The following is an 18,796-nucleotide window of genomic DNA, read 5'->3' on the forward strand; positions in this document are numbered from 1 at the left end:
CAAGAATGGCCAGACTTCATCTCACCTACTTTGGTCATGTTGTAAGAAGGGACCATTCCCTGGAGAAGGATGTCATGCTTGGTAGGGTGGAGTGTCGACGAAAGAAGGGGAGGCCTTCAACGAGATGGATTGATACGTTGGCTGTGATGATGGACTCAAGTATATCAGGGACTGTGGGGCTGGTGCCAGATTGGGCAGTGTTTTGTTCTGCTGTGCTTGGGGTCGCTATGAGTCGGAAATGACTCTACAGCACTTAACAACAACAACAACAACAACAACAACCAGTGCAGTCATCGATGCAAGCCCTGGCTAGCAGGGCCAATTTTTAGGTTAATTCTTATGTCCTAACACCACTTGACTATATCTGAGCTGTTCATGTCATCAGGATTACCAACAGTCCACATCTATGTTTGTCTCTTTTTTGGTGTTTTCATACAGGTTCTTCTATTAGTTGGAGTTTAGTCCACTTCTGTATCCTTTCTTTGAAAACTCAGGGCTCCAGGATTATCTTCTGTATCTGTGTTAATTAGTCTCTCTTCTTTGTTGAATAAGGTCTGTGTAGTTTGTCTGCTTATTCTGCCATCTTCTGGAAATCCTCAAAGTATTGCATTCCATTTAATTTTTTATGACTTCCAATTTTCCTTTATTCATAGTTTGTATATTATTTATTCCAATTATTCATGGATGGTTGCAGCTGTTTCTTCTCATCTTGAGTCATGCCACATCAGCAAACGGAGGTTCTGAGAGCTTTACTCTATCCACATTATTAAGGGTGGCTCTACTCTGAGAAGGCCGGTCTTCCCCAGTCATATTTTGAGTGCCTTCCAACTTGAGGGGCTCATTTTCCAGCATTATATCAGACAATATTTCATGGCTATTTATAAAGTTTTCCCGTAACATATGAGGCACTGTTTCACTGCTATTCATAATGTTTTCACTGGCCAATTCTTTGAGAGTGACGCACTCTTCCTTCATCTGAGCCTGTCTTAGCAACCACCACAGCATGATAAACTAACAGACATGTTCATCTCCCTTAGCTGTTCCAAACAAACCCCTCTGCCTTGCTTCCTTCCCAGCCCCTGCTCAGGCCAATCCAACCCTGCCACACAGCTTCAATTCCTATAGCATGTAACCAACCAAAACTACATGTTGATACTGGTGATATTACTATATTCTGGTTACTCTCTTGGATCTCATGCTCCTTTCTGAATCCTCTTCCTCTACTCACTCTGTATTAATGGCTATCTTTAAGATATGTTTTTTGGCTCATTTCTTTTCTGATTAGGTAGTTTGTTCTGAAATTCTCTAATTGAACTTCATTCTGTGGCTTTGAAAGACACTCACATAATCTTGGTTTCTAAACTTCAATCTCTACTTCTAAGAAGTAGAGCCTTATAGTCAATATTTGACAAACAAACAAACAAATAAACAAATAAATAAATAAAAATAAAAACATAAAGTCACTGCTGATGAGTCAATTAGACTCATAGTGACCCCTCCTTGGGTTTCTCAGGGGGTATCTCTATGGAAGTAGACTGCCCAATCTTCCTTCTGAGGAGTGGCTCATGGGTTTGAGCCACCAGACTTCTGGTTAGCAGTCAAATGCCTTAGGCACAATGCCAATACTCTACTAGATATAAAACTTTTTATTTTTTGAAACATCCCTATAGACTGATAACATATTTTAATATGTAGATATACTTCTATCATGGCAGTGATTATACTTTAATTATCTAATTTATTTATTTATTTACATCACTCTCTGGTTTTGGGCATTTTGAATCAGACAATCATATGATCTACTATGCCAGGAATCACAAATTGAAGAGGCATGGTGTGTCATTCATCGTTACAATGAATGTTTTAAGATCTGTCCTGAAGTACAGTGCTGTCAGTGATAAAATAATATCCATTTTCCTAGAAGGATGACCCATTAATACTACTATTACTCACATTTATACACCAAACATTAAATCCAAAGACAAGGAAAATTGAAGATTATTACCAACTTCTGCAGTCTGAAACTGAGCAAATATGCAATCAAGTTGCATGGATTATTAATGTGGGTTGGAATGCAAAAGTTAGAAACAAAGAAGAATAAGTGGTAGTTGGAAAACATGGCCTTGGTGATAGAAATGGTACTGGATCACATGACAAACCTTTGCAAGACCAATGATTTATTCATTGTAATTACCTTTTTTCAACAACATAAACAATGGCTATGCATGTGGACCTTGCCAGATGGAATACACAGGAACCACATTGACTACATCTGTGGAACGAGGTGATAGAGAAGCTCAGTATCATCAGCCACAATAAGGCCAGAAGCTGACTGTGGAAAAGATCATCAATTGTTCATATGTAAGTTCAAGTTTCAGCTGAAGACAGTTAAAACAAGTCCACAAGACCTAAAATATAACTGTGATTATATCCCACCAGAATTTAGGGACCATCTGAAGAACAGATTTGATGTATTGACTACTAATGAGCAGCAACCAGATAAGTTGTGGGATGACATGAAAAACATCATCCACAAAGAAAGCAAAAGGTCATCAAAAAGACAGGAAAGGAAGAAAAGACCAAAATGGATGTCAGAAGAGGCTCTAAAACTTTCTCTTGAAAGGTAAGTAGCTAAAGCAAATGGAAGAAATGACAAGATAAAGGAGGTGAACAGAAAATTTCAAAGAGTAGCTCAGGAAGACAAAGTTATTTCTTGTAATGGAATGTGCAAAGACCTGGAGTTAGAAAACTAAAAGGGAAGAACATTCTCAGCATTTCTCAAGCTGAAAGAACAGAAGAAAAAAATTCAAGCATTGACTTGCAATATTGAAATATACTATGGGCAAAATATTGAATGCACCAAACATTAAATCCAAAGACAAGGAAATTGAAGATTTCCAGAAGCATCAAAAGAAGATGGAAGGAACACACACAGTCACTATACAAAAAAAAAAAAAAAATTGGTTGATGTTCATCCATTTCAGAAGGTGGCATATGATCAAGGACCAATGGTATTAAATGATGATGTTCAAGCTACACTTAAGGAATTGGTGAAAAACAAGGCTCCAGGAATTGATAGAATACCCATTTAGATGTTTCAAAAATGTATGCCACACTGGAGGCACTTACTCTTCTATGCCAAGAAATTTTGTAGATAGCTACAAGACCAATTGCCTGTAAGAGATTGATTTTTGCATCCCTTCCAAAGAAAGTTAATCCAGCAGAATGTGGAAATTATCAAACAACATCATTAATATCATGTTTTGTTTGTTTGTGTTTGCCATCGAGTCAGATCTGACTCATAGTACCCCTGCTTGGGTTTCTGAGGTGGTATCACTACAGAAGTAGATTGCCCAACCTTCCTTCTGAAGAGTGACTGGTGGGTTTGAACCGCTAGCCTTCTAGTTAGCAAATAAACTTTTACTGATGATAATTCAAAAATGTTTGCAGCAGTATATTGACAGGGAATTTCCAGAAATGCAAGCTGGATTCAGAAGAGGGCATGGAATGAAAGATATCATTTCTGATGTCTGATGGATCTTGGCTATAAGAAAAGAATGCCAGAATGTTTCCTTATGTTTTATTGACTATGCAAAAGCATTAGACTGTGTCAATCATAACAATTCATAACACTGAGAAAAATAAGAATTCCAGAACACTTAATTTTGCTCATGAAGACCCTGTACATAGATCAGGAGACTGTCATTTGAACAAGCCAAGGGGATATTTCATGGTTTAAATTGAGGAAGAGTGTGCAGAAAGGTTGTATCTTTCACCATACTTATTCAATCTGTATGCTGAACAAATAATCTGAGAAGCTGGACTGTATAAAGAAGAATGTGGCATCAGGATTGGAGGAAGACTCATTAACAACCTGCAATATGCAGATGACACAAATTTGCTTGCTGAAAGTGAGGATGACTTGAAGCACTTACTGATGGATATTAAGACTACAGTCTCCTATATGGATTACACCTCAACAGAAAGAAAATGAAAATCCTCACAATTGAACCTGTAAACAGCATCATGATAAATGGAGAAAAGACTGAAGTTGTCAAAGATTTCATATAACTTGGATCCAGAGTCAACACCTATGGAAGCAATAGGCAAGAATCAAATGTTGTATTGTACTGGGCAAAACCAAAAATCAAATAAAGACTCACTACGGTCAAGTCAGATAAGACCTAGGCCTTATCACTACAGAAGTAGATCATCCAGTCTTCCTTCAGAGGAGTGGCCAGTGGGTTTGAACCATCAGCCTTTTGTTTAGCAGCCAAATGCCTTGGGCACTCTGCCACGAGAGCTCACATACAATTCTGCTGTAAAATATCTCTTTAAATTGTGGAAAAGCAAAGTTATCACTTTGAAGACTAAGGTGTGCCTAACCCAAGCCATGGTATTTTCAATAGTCTCATATGCATATGAAAGCTGGACATGAATAAGGTATACTGAAGAAGAATCAATGCTTTTGAGTTGTGGTTTTGGCAAAGAATACTGACAGTACCATGGGCTGCCAGAAGAATGAACAAATCTGTTCTGGAGAAAGTGTAGCTGGAATGCTCTTTGGAAGGGAGAATGGCAGAGTTTGTCTCACCTACTTTAGTTATGCTTTCAGAAGAGACAATTCCATGGAGAAGGATGGATGTCATACTTGGTAAAATGGAGAGTCAGCTAAAAAAGAGAAAAACCCTCAACAAGATGGACTGATACAGTGGGTGCAACTATGGGCTCAGGTATGGCAAGGATTGTGAGGATGATGCTTGACTGGGCAGTGTTTTGGTCTGTTGTGCATGGGATCACTATGAGTGGGAACCAACTTGACAGCATCTAACAACCACCACAACAACAAACACTCTCTATTATGTATTAAAAATAGGTAAGGGCAGAGATTCCATATAGGTAATCTGCTTATCCCCTTCATTTTATACACAGTGACTGCCAAAGAGGCAAATATTTTTATAATGCAGATGTTATGATAACGTTTTCATTTATGTTATCTCCTTTATCATTACTAATACCTTGAAAGAAAGGTAATATTATCATTTTATATTTTAGCAAACTTACTTTAGAGTTTAAGTAAATTTTACAAAGACCTATAGCTATTGCATAGCAAAATATGTTAAGAATAGTTAATGTGATTCCAATAGTCAATGTGATTCCAAAATCCAATACTAAGTGCTTTACATATATTATTAATAACCAAGTGAAAGAGAGAAAATTAGATGCATCTCTTGCACCTACTCAGTTGACTGGAAGGGACCACTGAGTGCCCTATGTAGAGACTTCTAAGATGGAATCCAGACTCATTGTAAACTGTGTTGTGGCTGCTCAACACCATCAACCAAGATTACTCAAGACAGTGGTAGCAGGTTTGCCACTATCACATCATTCTATACTTAAGAAGATTTATTGATATAATGAAAAATAATTTTATGATTTCTTTGACTAATAGGTCTTAAACCACTGTGTAGCACGTCTCCAAGTAGGATACTATAATTCTCTTTGTATGATAAATAAATCTCTTTCCTTGCTTTCAGCCCATGACACACACATATCTTTCCAAATCCCAATTAATTTTCTAGTACTCACAAAAATAAGAATATATACATTTCTAAAAGGTCAGTGACACCTTGCTTTAATTGCCTAAGGGTACTGAAATATTTTCATTAAACTCATGTTCAAGATACTGAAGTGTTGCTCACAATATGAAAGTTTTCTTAAGACTATTTATTAATGACCTTAAAGAGTGACACACTTTCAATTCATAACATTATTGATAGGAAAATATCTAAATTTAGTTGTATTTCAAAGGCATAGAATAAGATTTCAGAAAATGCCTTAACTATATATTAACTTTCAAATTAGAAATAGAAAAACATTAAATTATTTTAGATACTTCCACATCAAAATTTATTATGTAATTATTGAAAATTTAAAAGAAAGAATTTATTAGGTTGCATTATGATTAATAATACCATTAACTTTAAACTATACGATTTATAAGTTTAAATCTAGGAAAAGAAGATCCGATCAGGGATAATAAAATATGAATAAAATATGCAACAGTTTAGTTGTTGAGTTTGAAATTCTAAATTGCTTTTCAAAAAACATTTATTTTAATTTGAAATTTATGGAACATTTGCAAGGACAGAATAAAGAATCCCAGCATACACTACACTATTATTTGCCACCTGTTTACTTTTTTCCAACTTGCCTTATCATTCAATTGCACTCTTTCTTTTTCTGTGCACGTATATGTACATGCATACATTTTAATATACATATATGTGCTTTGTTTCGTACAAATAATATATTCATATTTTTTTCTGAATCACTTGAATTGGAAAATAAAGCCCTTTCACTTTAGTGCATAATTGTTTAAAAGGCATTCTTTTACAATTTTCAGACAAAACACTATTGGATGGTAAAACAATACTATTACAATAGTATTGATCAGGTTCAATACTATTATACATTTTCAAAATTTGACCATGAACTCTGTAAATTTCATGTACAAATTTTGAAAATTTCCCAATTTTTATAATTTTTTTCTTTTCTTTTTAAATCTTATTGAGCATTTGGTAAATGTTTACACAGCAAGTTAGGTTCCCATTTGACAATTTCTTCACAAATTGTTCAATGACATTAGTTACATTTATCACAATGTGTGAACATTTTCTTTAATTGTGTTGTATTTGTTCCATTTCCAGTAGTCTAGTTTCCCTGCCTCCTTATTGTCTCATTGTTGGTTTTGAGTAATTGTTGACCTCTTGCTATCATACTGATAGTTTTTAAGTAGACCACCTATCTTACGGGTAATATCCTTTATTTTGTGTGCCAGTCTGGTACCATAGTACCTAAGGCATTTGGCTGCTAATCAAAAGGCTGGTGGTTCAAACCCACCATTCCCTCCTTGGAAAGAAGATAGAGTGATTTACTTCTGTAGTGACACCCCTTGGAAACCCAAGGAGGGGTTGGTATGAGTCAGATCTGACTTGACAACAGTGAGTTTGGGTGTCAGCATGAAAATCTCAATGTGATAATCACAGGGAGACCTCTGTTTTCTGTTTCAGTTTGTCTGTTTTTTCTTTCTTTCTTTTTTTAAAGTAAGAATTTGAGTTCTGCTCTACTTTTTCCTCCCATTCTACCCAGGACCATCTATTGTGACCCTGATCAGAATGATCAGTGGTAGTAGCTGGGCACCATCTATTTATCTTGGTCTCTGTATATATGAGGTTGTGGCTCAAGTAGACTTGTTTCTTCTCTGACCTTTGACTTTTCTTCTTACTGTGTTGCTCCTCGTGAGTACAGACCAGTAATTGTTTCTCAGAAAGCCACTGGTATGTTATTGAGATTCCAGATGCTATTCGCTTTGCTATGATGCTGATCACAATTTTTGTGCAATATTTTCTGACAATTGACCAAGTATCCATGAGACTATGGTCCTAAGCTTTCAAACCCAGAAAACCAATCTTGGAAGGTGTCTGGTTATGATTGTAGAGTATCTGTCTTTGTGTCTTCAATGAATATATGTGCCTGCATTCACATATTTGTATTTACATGTACCTATATACACCAGCCACTCCTCAGAAGGAAGACTGGGCAGTCTAAATCCATAGAGATACCACCTCGGAAACCCAAGAAAGGGTTGCTATGAGTCAGAATTGACTTGAAAGCAGTGAGTTTGGTTTTTGTCTGTACACTTCTAAAAGAGCTCTGGTGGTGCCGTGCCTGAGGCATAGGATAGCTAACCAAAAGGTTCAAACTCACCAGCTGCTCTCTGGAAGGGAAATGGGGCAATTTACTCCTGTAAAGATTTACCCTTTTAAAACCTGATGGAGTTTGCTATCTGTAGGAATCAATTCAATGGTAATGAGTATAGATATTTCTATCTGTTCTTACCTGTGTATGCATCTGTATCTGCCTGTATAACAGTATGCCTTTTGTTGTTGTTAGGTTCCATTGAGTCAGCTCCAACTCATAGAGATCCTATGTACAACAAAATGACAAAGTCTACTCTGGCACCATCATCACATATCAGCTACTATGTTAGTTTATCTTATTGAGGGTCTTCCCCTTTTTCACTGACTCTCTACTTTACCAAGCATCCTATCTTTCTCCAGAGACTGGACACTTCTGACAACATGACTGAAGTAGGTGAAATGAAGTCTGGCCATGCTTTTTTCTAAGGAGCATTCCAACTGCACTTCTTACAGGACAGATTTGTTCATTCTTCTGGCATTCAGTGATATTTTTAGTATGCTTCACTAACAGCACAATTCAAATTCATTGATTCTTCTGTGCTCTTTCTTATGCATTGTCCATCTTTCACATGCATATGAGGCAATTGAAAATACCATAGCTTGAGGCAGGTGCACCTTAGTCTTCAATGTGATATCTTTGCTCTTCAACACTTTAAAGAGGTCTTTTGCAGCAGATTTGCCCAGTGCAATTTGATGTCGATTTGTTGACTGCTGTTTCCATGGTTGTTGAATGTGGATCTAAGTAATATGAAATCTTTGACAAATTCAATCTTTTCTCCATTTATTGTGATTTTGCTTATTGATTCAGTAGTGATAATTTTTGTTTTCTTTATGGTGAGGTGTAATCCATGCTGCAGACTGTATCTTTAATCTTTATCAGTAAGTATTTCAAATCATCTTCACTTTCAGCAAGCAAGATTGTGTTGTCTGCATTTCAGAGATTGTTAATGATTTTTCCTCCAATCCTGATGCCACTTTTGTCTTCATATAGTCTAGTGTCTCAGATTATTTGCTCACATACAGATTGAGTAAGCATGGTGAAAGGACACAACCCTGACACACACACTTCCTGATTTTAAACCATACAGTATCCTCTTGTTCTGTTTGAACAAGTCTCCTGGTCTATGTGCAGGTTCCTCATGAGCACAATTAAGTGTTCTGGAATTACCATTCTTTGTAATGTTACCCATAATTTGTTATGATGCACACAGTCAAATGCTTTTGCATAGTCAATATAACACAAGTAAACATTATTCTGGTATTCTTTCCTTTCAGCCAATATCCATCTGATGTTCTTGATGTCATCCCACAACTTATCTGGTCTTTGGTCATTGGTGTTTAGTGTGTCAAATCTATTCTTCTAATGGTCTCTAAATTCAGGTGGATTTTAATCAAGGTTGAGTTTTGACCCTGTGGACTTGTTTTAATTTTCTTCAGCTTCAACTTTAAGTTGCATGTAAGCAGTTGATGGTCTGTTCCACAGTCAGCTCCTGATCTTGTTTTGACTGATGATATTGAGCTACTCTATTGCCTTTTTCCACAGATGTAGTTGATTTGCTTCCTGTGTATTCCATCTGGTGAGGTGCATGTGTAAAGTCACAGGTTATGTTGCCTTTGTCTATATCCATCCATGTGTCCTCAAACACTTGTTTTTACTTTGATTTTGCTGTGCTCACTACATCTGCATTCAATGCCACTTTTCCTATCATCAAAAAAATAAATAAATAAATAACAAGTCTCTGCAGTCTAAAGTGTACTTCCCCCCACCCCTCATCTCTCCCTTATAACCACTAATGGACATTGGTCTCTTTCTATATAGATACCCTAGTCTTCCTATAAAAAATAAATTATACAATATTTATCCTTATATGCTTGACTTCTTTTACTTAACATTATGTCCTTCATGTCCATCCATGTTATAATATGATTCTTGGACTCATAATTGTTCTTTATGGTTGCATAGTATTCCATTGTATGTATGCACCACACTTTGCTTATCCATTCATCCACTGGTGGACAATTTAGTCGTTTCCATTTATTCACTTTGTAAATAAAGTCCCAATAAACATAGGTTTGCTTTTGTATTTTTTTTTGTGTTGTCATTTTTTTGTTTTTGTTTTTATGGTGTTTATCTAGAAATGGGACTGCTGGATCATAGGGTAGTTTTGTTTCTAGTTTATTGAGAAAGAACCATACCATTTTCCATAGTGGTTGTATTTTTTTTTTTCCTGGTTGAACATCTAATCCAAGATTACACATTGTGTTTAGCTAACGTACTTTTTTTTTTTTTTTTAATCCTGGAACTGTTCCTCAGCCTATTTTAATCTTTCAAGACACTGACTTTACTTTTAAAGTACAAGTTGTTGATTTTATAAAATATTTCTCAATTTGGGGTTATCCGATATTTTCTTTTGATTAGATCATGCTATATATTTTTGGAAAATTATAAAAGTGACACTTTATTCACAGTCAATTACATCAGGAAGCTACATGATGTGAGTTGTCCCATTATGGATAATGTTAACATTGATCTCTTGGTTAAGGTGGTATCTTCCAGGTATTTTCACTGTAAATTTAATACTTTATATTTTATTATTAATAAGTACCAGTGGGGACATACTTGTACCTAATCTCTTAGAAATGTAAACATCACTGATCACATTAATGTAAAGTCAAAACATAAGTTTTTTTTTTTTTTTTTAAACTTAGGTAAGCCTTCTCTAATTCTTGTAATTTTAGTAAAACCATCTCCATGGACTTTTTGTATTCTTCTTTGTTCCTCACTCTGAAATTCTTCTAAAATATAAAAAGAAATTTGTAATTCCTTCACTCAAAAGTATTTGATGTTCCCTAGCAGCATCAGGATAGCAACATGAAGATAGCGATTGTACTGAATACATCCCATATTTCTTAGAGTATCTCTCAAATTTCCATCACAAACTAACCCTAATTTCCCTTTCGTCTCACCTTTTATCACTTTTATACTGCAATACTCAGATGCTTGAGGAGACTTGGAAGTGAAGTCCTATCTTCATTTGTATATGTTTTTCCTGTTTAAATTATCTGTTATCCTTTTTCTATTTGGGAAAATCTTGCTTTTTCAAAGGAAGTTCAAATGATACATTTTCTCTTTAATCTTACTGATTCATACTAATAATTTCCAGCTGGTATCTCTTCTATGCCTCATTAATATTTCATTCATTTTGTTAATGGCACATATCACGGTTGTTGTTGTTATTTGGCTCTGCAGTCACCTTTGGCTCATGGTGATCCCATATACAATAGAACAAAACATTGTCCAAGCCTGTGCCATCTTCATGGTCATTGGCATGCTGGTGTCCATTGTTGTGGCCACTGTGTATTTTGAGTGCCTTCCAACCTATGGAGGACCTCCTTAACACTATGTCAGCCAATGGTCTGTTGTTATCCATAGGATTTTCAGTGGCTAATTTGTGGAAATAGATTTCCAGACCTTTCTTCTTAGTCTCTCTTAGTCTGAATGTTCTGCTAAGATCTTCCCACTGTGGACAACCCTGCTGGTATTGAAATACTAGTGGCATAGCTTTTAGCATCATAACAAAGCACAGCCACCATAGTATGGTAAACAGACAGACAAGTGTTGGACTTATGACTATAAACTTGCATTTATGTATATGTGTTTGTCTTCTCCTCTTTATTGTGAATTCATTGAGAAAGAGAGAAAAACATCTTTTATTCACCTTTGTGTTTCCTTTGTTTGTCTGCCTAGTAGACACACAAAAATATTACTTGGATGAATACAATATTTAACATTTTTGTGCATTCCTGAGCAATTACTACTGTTGGATATGTATGTTAATAATTGTCACTGGTATTGACTATTCATTCTCCCCCCCCCCTTTTTTTCCCTAAGCCTCCTGATTAGATTATGTTTTCCACTATTTTTATAGTATTCTGCAGTTTGCAATATAAGGATTTTCTCCACTATATAGCTTTAAAACTTAAATTTTCTAAAAAATATACAACACTTACGTCACCATGAAGGGAAAAAAATTATTTTCAATTAGAGGATTTTTTTCAGACACTAAAAAAGTCTATGTACATATTGTAGAAGAAATACACTAGTTAAGGTATATACAGGTAGGTAGAGTAGCTGTGAAGGACTGGTTCACTTTAAAAACAAAGTGAATATATTCACACCAAAGATACTAACTAATCCATGTTTTCTCAGGTATTTTTTTCATTGCACTCACAGTAATTTTAATCTCCACAATTATAATCATCCACTTAAGGAAACTCATTCTCTCCAAAAAGTTCTTTTTAACTGTAAATTTATTTATTTGAAGAGTAACATATTCACTTTTTCACACAGATTAGATATGATTATCAGAAAGAGCTATGTGCCTTAGAGATAGAGGAAGACACATGCTAAATATATGAGTGAGGACTATAAGGATGAGATTTTGGGATAGGAACACTGTTGCATGTATTACGTTATAATGCTCAGGACTGACGGTGTATTAGTTTCCTAATGTTATATATCTATATCTATATCTATATCTATATCTATATCTATATCTATCTATCTATCTATCTATCTATCTATCTATCACAGTTAGTTGCTTAAATGTACCCCTATTTATTATACTAGGAATCTAGGCATAGGATGTTGGCCATCCTGTGTTTCTACAGGCTCTGGGGCAAGAATCTACTACCAAGGGCATTCAGGTTGGAGACTAAATTCAAATTCTTGCAAATGTAGGGCCGAAGTCCTCATTTGCTCTCTGAAACCAGGGTCCTCTTTCAGCTCCTAGAGCCACCTACATGGTCACCTCCATCTCCTTGGGCAGCAATGGAGAATCTCTTATGTCAAATATTTCCCATGCTTTGAATTTCTTCTTTTAGGAATAGCCAAGTGTCCTTCAAGGACTGAACTGATTAGGTTTGATCCACCCAGGATATTATCCCAACCTTAGCATAGTGCCTAAGGCACTTGACTGCAAACCAGAAGGCTGGCGGTTCAAACTCACCAGGCACTCTTAGGAAAGCAGATGAGGCAATCTCCTTCTGCAGTGATACTGCCTCAGAAACCCAAGGAGGGGTCGCTATGAGTCGGGTCTGACTCGACAGCACATAACAACATCAAAAATGTCAAATGCATCATACCAAATAGTCTGTTCATGGAAGTGACTTTCTTGTCATATTCAGAAATTCACAACTTGAACAAAATAGGTCAAGAATATTGGAGGCCACTTCAGAATTCTGCTTAACACAGAAGACTAGCAAAAAACAATCTTCAGTTATTAATAGTGACATACGGTAAGAACCAACCTCTCTTCAGCTTCCCATGTTATTTTCCTAACTCAGGTCCTCACTTTTTGAATTCTTAAAATAGCCTCTAAATGTCAAAGCTTGCATTTCTGACACTTCACTGTTCCATTATCTTAACACATTTATAAGCATTGCAACACCATTACTCAGCATCTTCTTTGTCTTCCTATGGCACTAAGATGCAATTTAGTTTTATTAAATGTCCATCATAATGTAGGTCAAACTGACCTTCTAGAATTATCTTTTCTAGACATGCTTATTAACAATTGGCTCAAATCAAGTGGACCCCTTAATCTTTTCCATGTTTTCCTTATTTCACACTTTTATAAAAATGGTATTTCAATGTCCATTTTCCTCGTATTTCCACAACTAAACACTATCCATATTTTCAGTATTTTTTTAAGAGCTACATTTTTCATGAAGTATTTTCTGACTTCCTTCAGAGCTCTTACATCCCTTTAGCTGCAGTAATATTTGGCAGCATTCACTAAAGTAGAATATGATAACATATTCATGTATAAATCTATGGACTATACTACAACTATAAGCATCTTCAGGACATGTAATGTGTTTTACCAATCAGTGTCCTCCATAAACCTTTGCATATAGTTGATATTGAATAATATTTGAATACATATAAACTTGAAAGATGTTACTCTTTAGATGCTCCATCTTCTCATAAACTTTCTGTTCTAGCTCAAATAACAATAAAATTTAACCCTCTTGATTATGTAGATAGTTTATTTGAAATGATTATAACTACTGTTAGTTAAGAGTATTATTTCCAGTTAACCACTTCCTTTGTTACCTAATTTGTCCCTGCGTGCCTATTATTCTCCTGAAGTCTTAAAAAAGTCATCTGCATTGAACACCCAATTAGATTGTGCTTTATGTAATACAAGGCAGCTCTGGTGGCATAGTGCCTAAGGCATTTGACTGCTAAACAGAAGGCTAGTGGTTCAAACCTGCTAGCCACTCCTTGGAAGGAAGACTGGGAAATCTACTTCCGTAGAGATATTGCCTTGGAAACCCAAGAAGGGGTCATTATGAGTTGGATTCAACTTGGTGGCAGTGAGTTTCTTTTGTGTGTGTGTGTGTGTGTGTGTGTGTGTAATTGATTGTCTACTCTGAGCTCAATGTAAAGAGGCACAATTATTTAACTGTTAAAATAATTAAACTTTTACCTAAGGGTTGGAAGTACCTTTCATGTATCTAGATTTTATTGTTTAAAAATTGTTCATTTTTGTTATGTTGATGCAAAAATTATCTATATTATTATTTGCTTATTATATAGAGATAAATATTAGAAATAGAAACTCATCAGGGTAATAACTTTAAATAAATTATAAAGAATAATGCTAATAGAAAAATTCATTTGTTTTTCAAGCTAATGAAAGACCCTTTAGAATAAGTAAATTTGACAGATAAGCCAAAATATAATTTGTCCCCCAAGTTACAATTGCTTTCAGAGTTATAGTCTCTTTTTATTACCAATACTTTCTATACTAGAGAAATTATCACTAATCAAGATAGCAAACAAGGTTATAAAGAAACTGAAGAGAAAAATTCTAGGTCTTATACAACTCTGAAATTCAATAATAAACAATAAGGAATACTTGATTCTTAGATTAGGATAGGTAAAGCTTAACATTTTTTTAAATCAGAATGGATACTATAATTCAAAGATTAAAATATATAGAATGTTGCCCTAATTTTTCTACCCATGAAAATGGAAGATATTAGTAAATTATGCTATTCTTTCACACTTGGCAGGACTTGGGCTCATATTTATCCTTAAAACAACATTGCTTTTTCTGATCAATGGGAATTGTAACAAGATATGAGACCTAGTGGTTCTCTGGAATATAGATCTCTCTTTTTTCAAATGATACCAGCAAAGCATTGAAAATCATGATGACTGGCAGTATTCTCTCACACTCAAATAATCTAAGCATAATTTAGTCTTAAAATCTTACACACACTTACCACATTTCATTATCTCTCTTCATTTACCTGGATAATGCTTTGCTGTGTATCTTTTCCATGTTAGGTAAGAAAAACTGGTAACAGAGTTCATAAAAAGAAATTAATGGTGTTGAGTCTACCCTCAGACAGCAGGCTATTCTGTGTGACTCTGAGATTCACAATTTTCTTTCTTTTTCAAATAGCTGGAATAATCTTTGAGATGATTTACCCTAAACAATTCTTACAATATACTTAGAAGTGAGAATAGCCAGGCTTTATCTCAGTTACTTTGATCAAATTGTTAGAAGAGACAAGTCCTTAGGGAAGGATATCATGCTTGGTAAAGTGGAGGGTCAGCAAAAAAGGAGAAGATCCTCAATGAGATGGATTGACACTCAAGTTGCTGCAACGATGGGCTCCCGCATAGCAATGATTGTGAGGATGGTGCAGGACTGGACAGTGTTTTGTTCTGTTGTGCATAGGGTCGCTATGAGTTGGAACTGATTGGATGACATCTAACAACTATAACAACAAATGTTTGCCAGATGGTGGAATTGGGGCTTGAAGTTCCAAAAAACTCTGAAATTGTACTGCTGGTAGAGATGTAAGTAAAGTGTAATTATTTTGCCTGGACACTGCTTAGGCTTTTGTTCCAATATTCACAATTTGGTGCATTAGCTTAATAACAGAGCTTACTTAGAAAAGAGGAAGAGGTCTTTGTTCACTTTACGTAGGCTTATTCCATCATACCAAACCCAAAACACTCAAACCCACTGTCATCGAGTTGATAATGACCCCCAATGTGTTTCCAAGGCTGTGAATCTTTATGGAAGTAGATTGCCTTATCTTCCTCCTGTGGAGTAGCTGGTGAGTTTGAACTACAAACCTTCTGGTTAGCAGCCAAATGCCTTACTCACTGTTCCACCATAGCTCCTTTATAGGCCTTAAATTCTATTCTCTCTCAATAACTCAATAAAATATTATTTTCTTAATAATTATTTGCTATCCCAATCACACTAGCACAAAACAAAGTTTTTCCTTGCCACTGACCAATGGTGTCTTGTCATTGTCAATCTTTTTAAATTTTCTTAGTCATCTAGGTTTTTGTATATCCCTCCTTGAATTGTGGAATGTTGTTGTTAGTTGCTGTCAAGCCAGTTGTGATTCATAGCGAAACCTGTATAAAATAAAACAAACAAAGCCTGGTCCTGTGCCATCCTCTCCATTGTTGCTACGTTTAAGCTCATTGTTGCAGTCATTGTGCATTTTGGCATGTGTCCTCATTAGTTCTGGCTGTTGGGTTTTGTTTACTCCTTTCACTAATATACCTTAATTATACTAGTTTTAAATTCAGATGTTATTGTGACTATTTCCCATTCTTAATAAAAAAAAAGTTAAATTTCCTTTGTTTAGGGTTTTTTTGGCCTCCACAATCTGACTTTATCCTTTTCTCTTCCTATTCCTTAACTTAAAACTTTTTCTACTTTAGACTATTCTCTTTATTATCTCCAGACGTTGCTTTGCTCATTTTCAAGTTTATACTGTCTACTCAGAATGCTCTGTTGTTCCAATTCCACTCAGAAAACAGCCTAAAACTCCATGAAACCATTGGTGGACAGCATTTCTGTTGTCTGGAATTTAGGATCTTTTTTTTTAAAAAAAACAAAAAAAAACAGGGAGCAAGTCACAGTGTTAGAATATGGAGTTTGGAATCATATAGATATGGATTTAAGATAAATATTGGCTTCAATACTTACATCTATGTGAACTTGAACTCAGAGACAATGTCTCTTCATCTATGAAGGAAGGGTGACAGCAATTATCTTGCCTTTAATTTCAAAATGAAATGGGGTAAGTCTCAAGTATCTATCAGAGTGCCCAAGAGAGTGTTGTTGTTGTTATGTGCCATCCACTCATAGCGGCCCCTCCTTGGGTTTCCGAGGCAGTATCACTACAGAAGTAAATTGCCCAACCTGCCTTCCTAGGAGTGGCTGATGGGTTTGAACTGCCACCCTTCTGGTTAGCAGTCAAATGCCTTAGGTACTATACCAGCAGAGCTCCGCCCACCAGAGTAAGCCTGCATAAATAGTAGCTGTTGTTTTTCTAGCATTTATATTATGATCCAGTTGAATTGCTGTTGTGTGTATATGCTATTTCTTTAAGTAGCTTGCTAATATCTTGAAGATGGGGACCATAATTTGTAACTCTATTCAAGTCTATGATTTTTCACTGTGGGTAAACATACTGCTAATGGGGCAACACTTATTGTAATAGTTAATAATGTTTTTCTGGTTAATAATGACAATAAAAACCAAACTCACTGCTGTAGAGTCAATTCTGACTCATGGCAACCCCCTCCTTGGTTTTTTGAAGTAGTATCTCTGTGGAAATAGGTTACCCACTCTTCCTTCCAAGGAGTGGCTGATGGGTTTGAACCACTAGCCTTCTGTTTAGTAGTCAAATGCCTCAGGGACTACACCACCAGAGCTCCTAATAATGACAGTAAGGAATACATATTTTAAGACTGTTGAATAAAAGGAAGGAATCCAATGCTTATGATTATATTGCAATTTTAGGAGTTATACAAATGAGACAACAAGAAAATATTAAGACCTAAATTTTTAATTGGTTAGAGTCTATAACATGGTCACTACATATAAGTTACTCATAATGGTAGTAATCCCCTAAAATGCTAGTGATTAACTTTGAAGTCCTAAGACAGTGCCCACAAAAGTCAAGGCATTTTACAAAGTATATAGTTGAACAATTCTCTACAGAGTTTCTTTCTTTAACTTCTGTGTAATGATAGATGCCCTTCTTTTAGGATGACCCTCTACTCCTATAAGGGTGAGTTAATTTTTTTCAAAAATGATGAATACCTCACTTAAGCATTTCTTATTGCACTTTTCCAATCTTTCATCTTGCACCAAGTGCTGGATATTAAATACCCTGCAGTCTTAAAGAATATCAGATATGGTTCAGGTCAGTAGTCTTATTTATATTGTGATGCTGAAGGTGGAGCAAGGTAAAACTTTAATACTTTTGATAGGATAATGACCCTTAAGACAATTAGATTGTAGTTAGTGTGGATTTTCCACCTTTCACAAATCTCTTTTGAGCTTTTGCTAATGTCCTTTAGTATACTAGATGCTGGGAATTTAGTTGTGAATGCAACAGAACTTTTACCTTCATGGTGCTATATTATTATTTTATAGAAATTCAATATAAACAGATGAATTAATACACATCAAGTGTTCTGAAAGAAAAAAAAAATAAGGCAAACTAAGCAATTAAAAGATGCTGAGGGCAAGGGCTTGGAGTGTGCTTTAAATTGGGATATTAGGGAAGGCCTAGTGGAGAAGTAAGGAGCTCTGTTGATGCAGTGGTTAAAGCATTTGGATGTTAACCAAAAAGTCAGTGGTTCAAACACACCAGCTGCTCCACAGGAGGAAGATGAAGAAATCTACCTCTACAAAGATTTACAGCCTTGGAAACGCAGTGGGGGTCACTATGAGTCAGAATCAACTTGATGGCAGTGGGTTATTAGAAAAGTGAGGGAGCCAGCCATAAAATATCTGGAAAAAGAGGCTTTAGGCAAAAGTTCATAAATGGTAAAGCCTCAAATTGAGGTTTCAGAACCGTATTAGCTTCCTCTGGCTGTCACAACAATTCATCACAAATTGGGTGGCTTAAAACAACAAAAGTTTATTCTCTCACAGTCTGGAAAACAGAAATCCAAAATCATGGTGTTAGCAGGG

The sequence above is a fragment of the Orycteropus afer genome, unplaced genomic scaffold (assembly GCF_000298275.1).
Source record: "Orycteropus afer afer isolate SDZICR_OR568_19922 unplaced genomic scaffold, OryAfe1.0 scaffold00105, whole genome shotgun sequence".
Lineage (NCBI taxonomy): Eukaryota > Metazoa > Chordata > Mammalia > Tubulidentata > Orycteropodidae > Orycteropus > Orycteropus afer.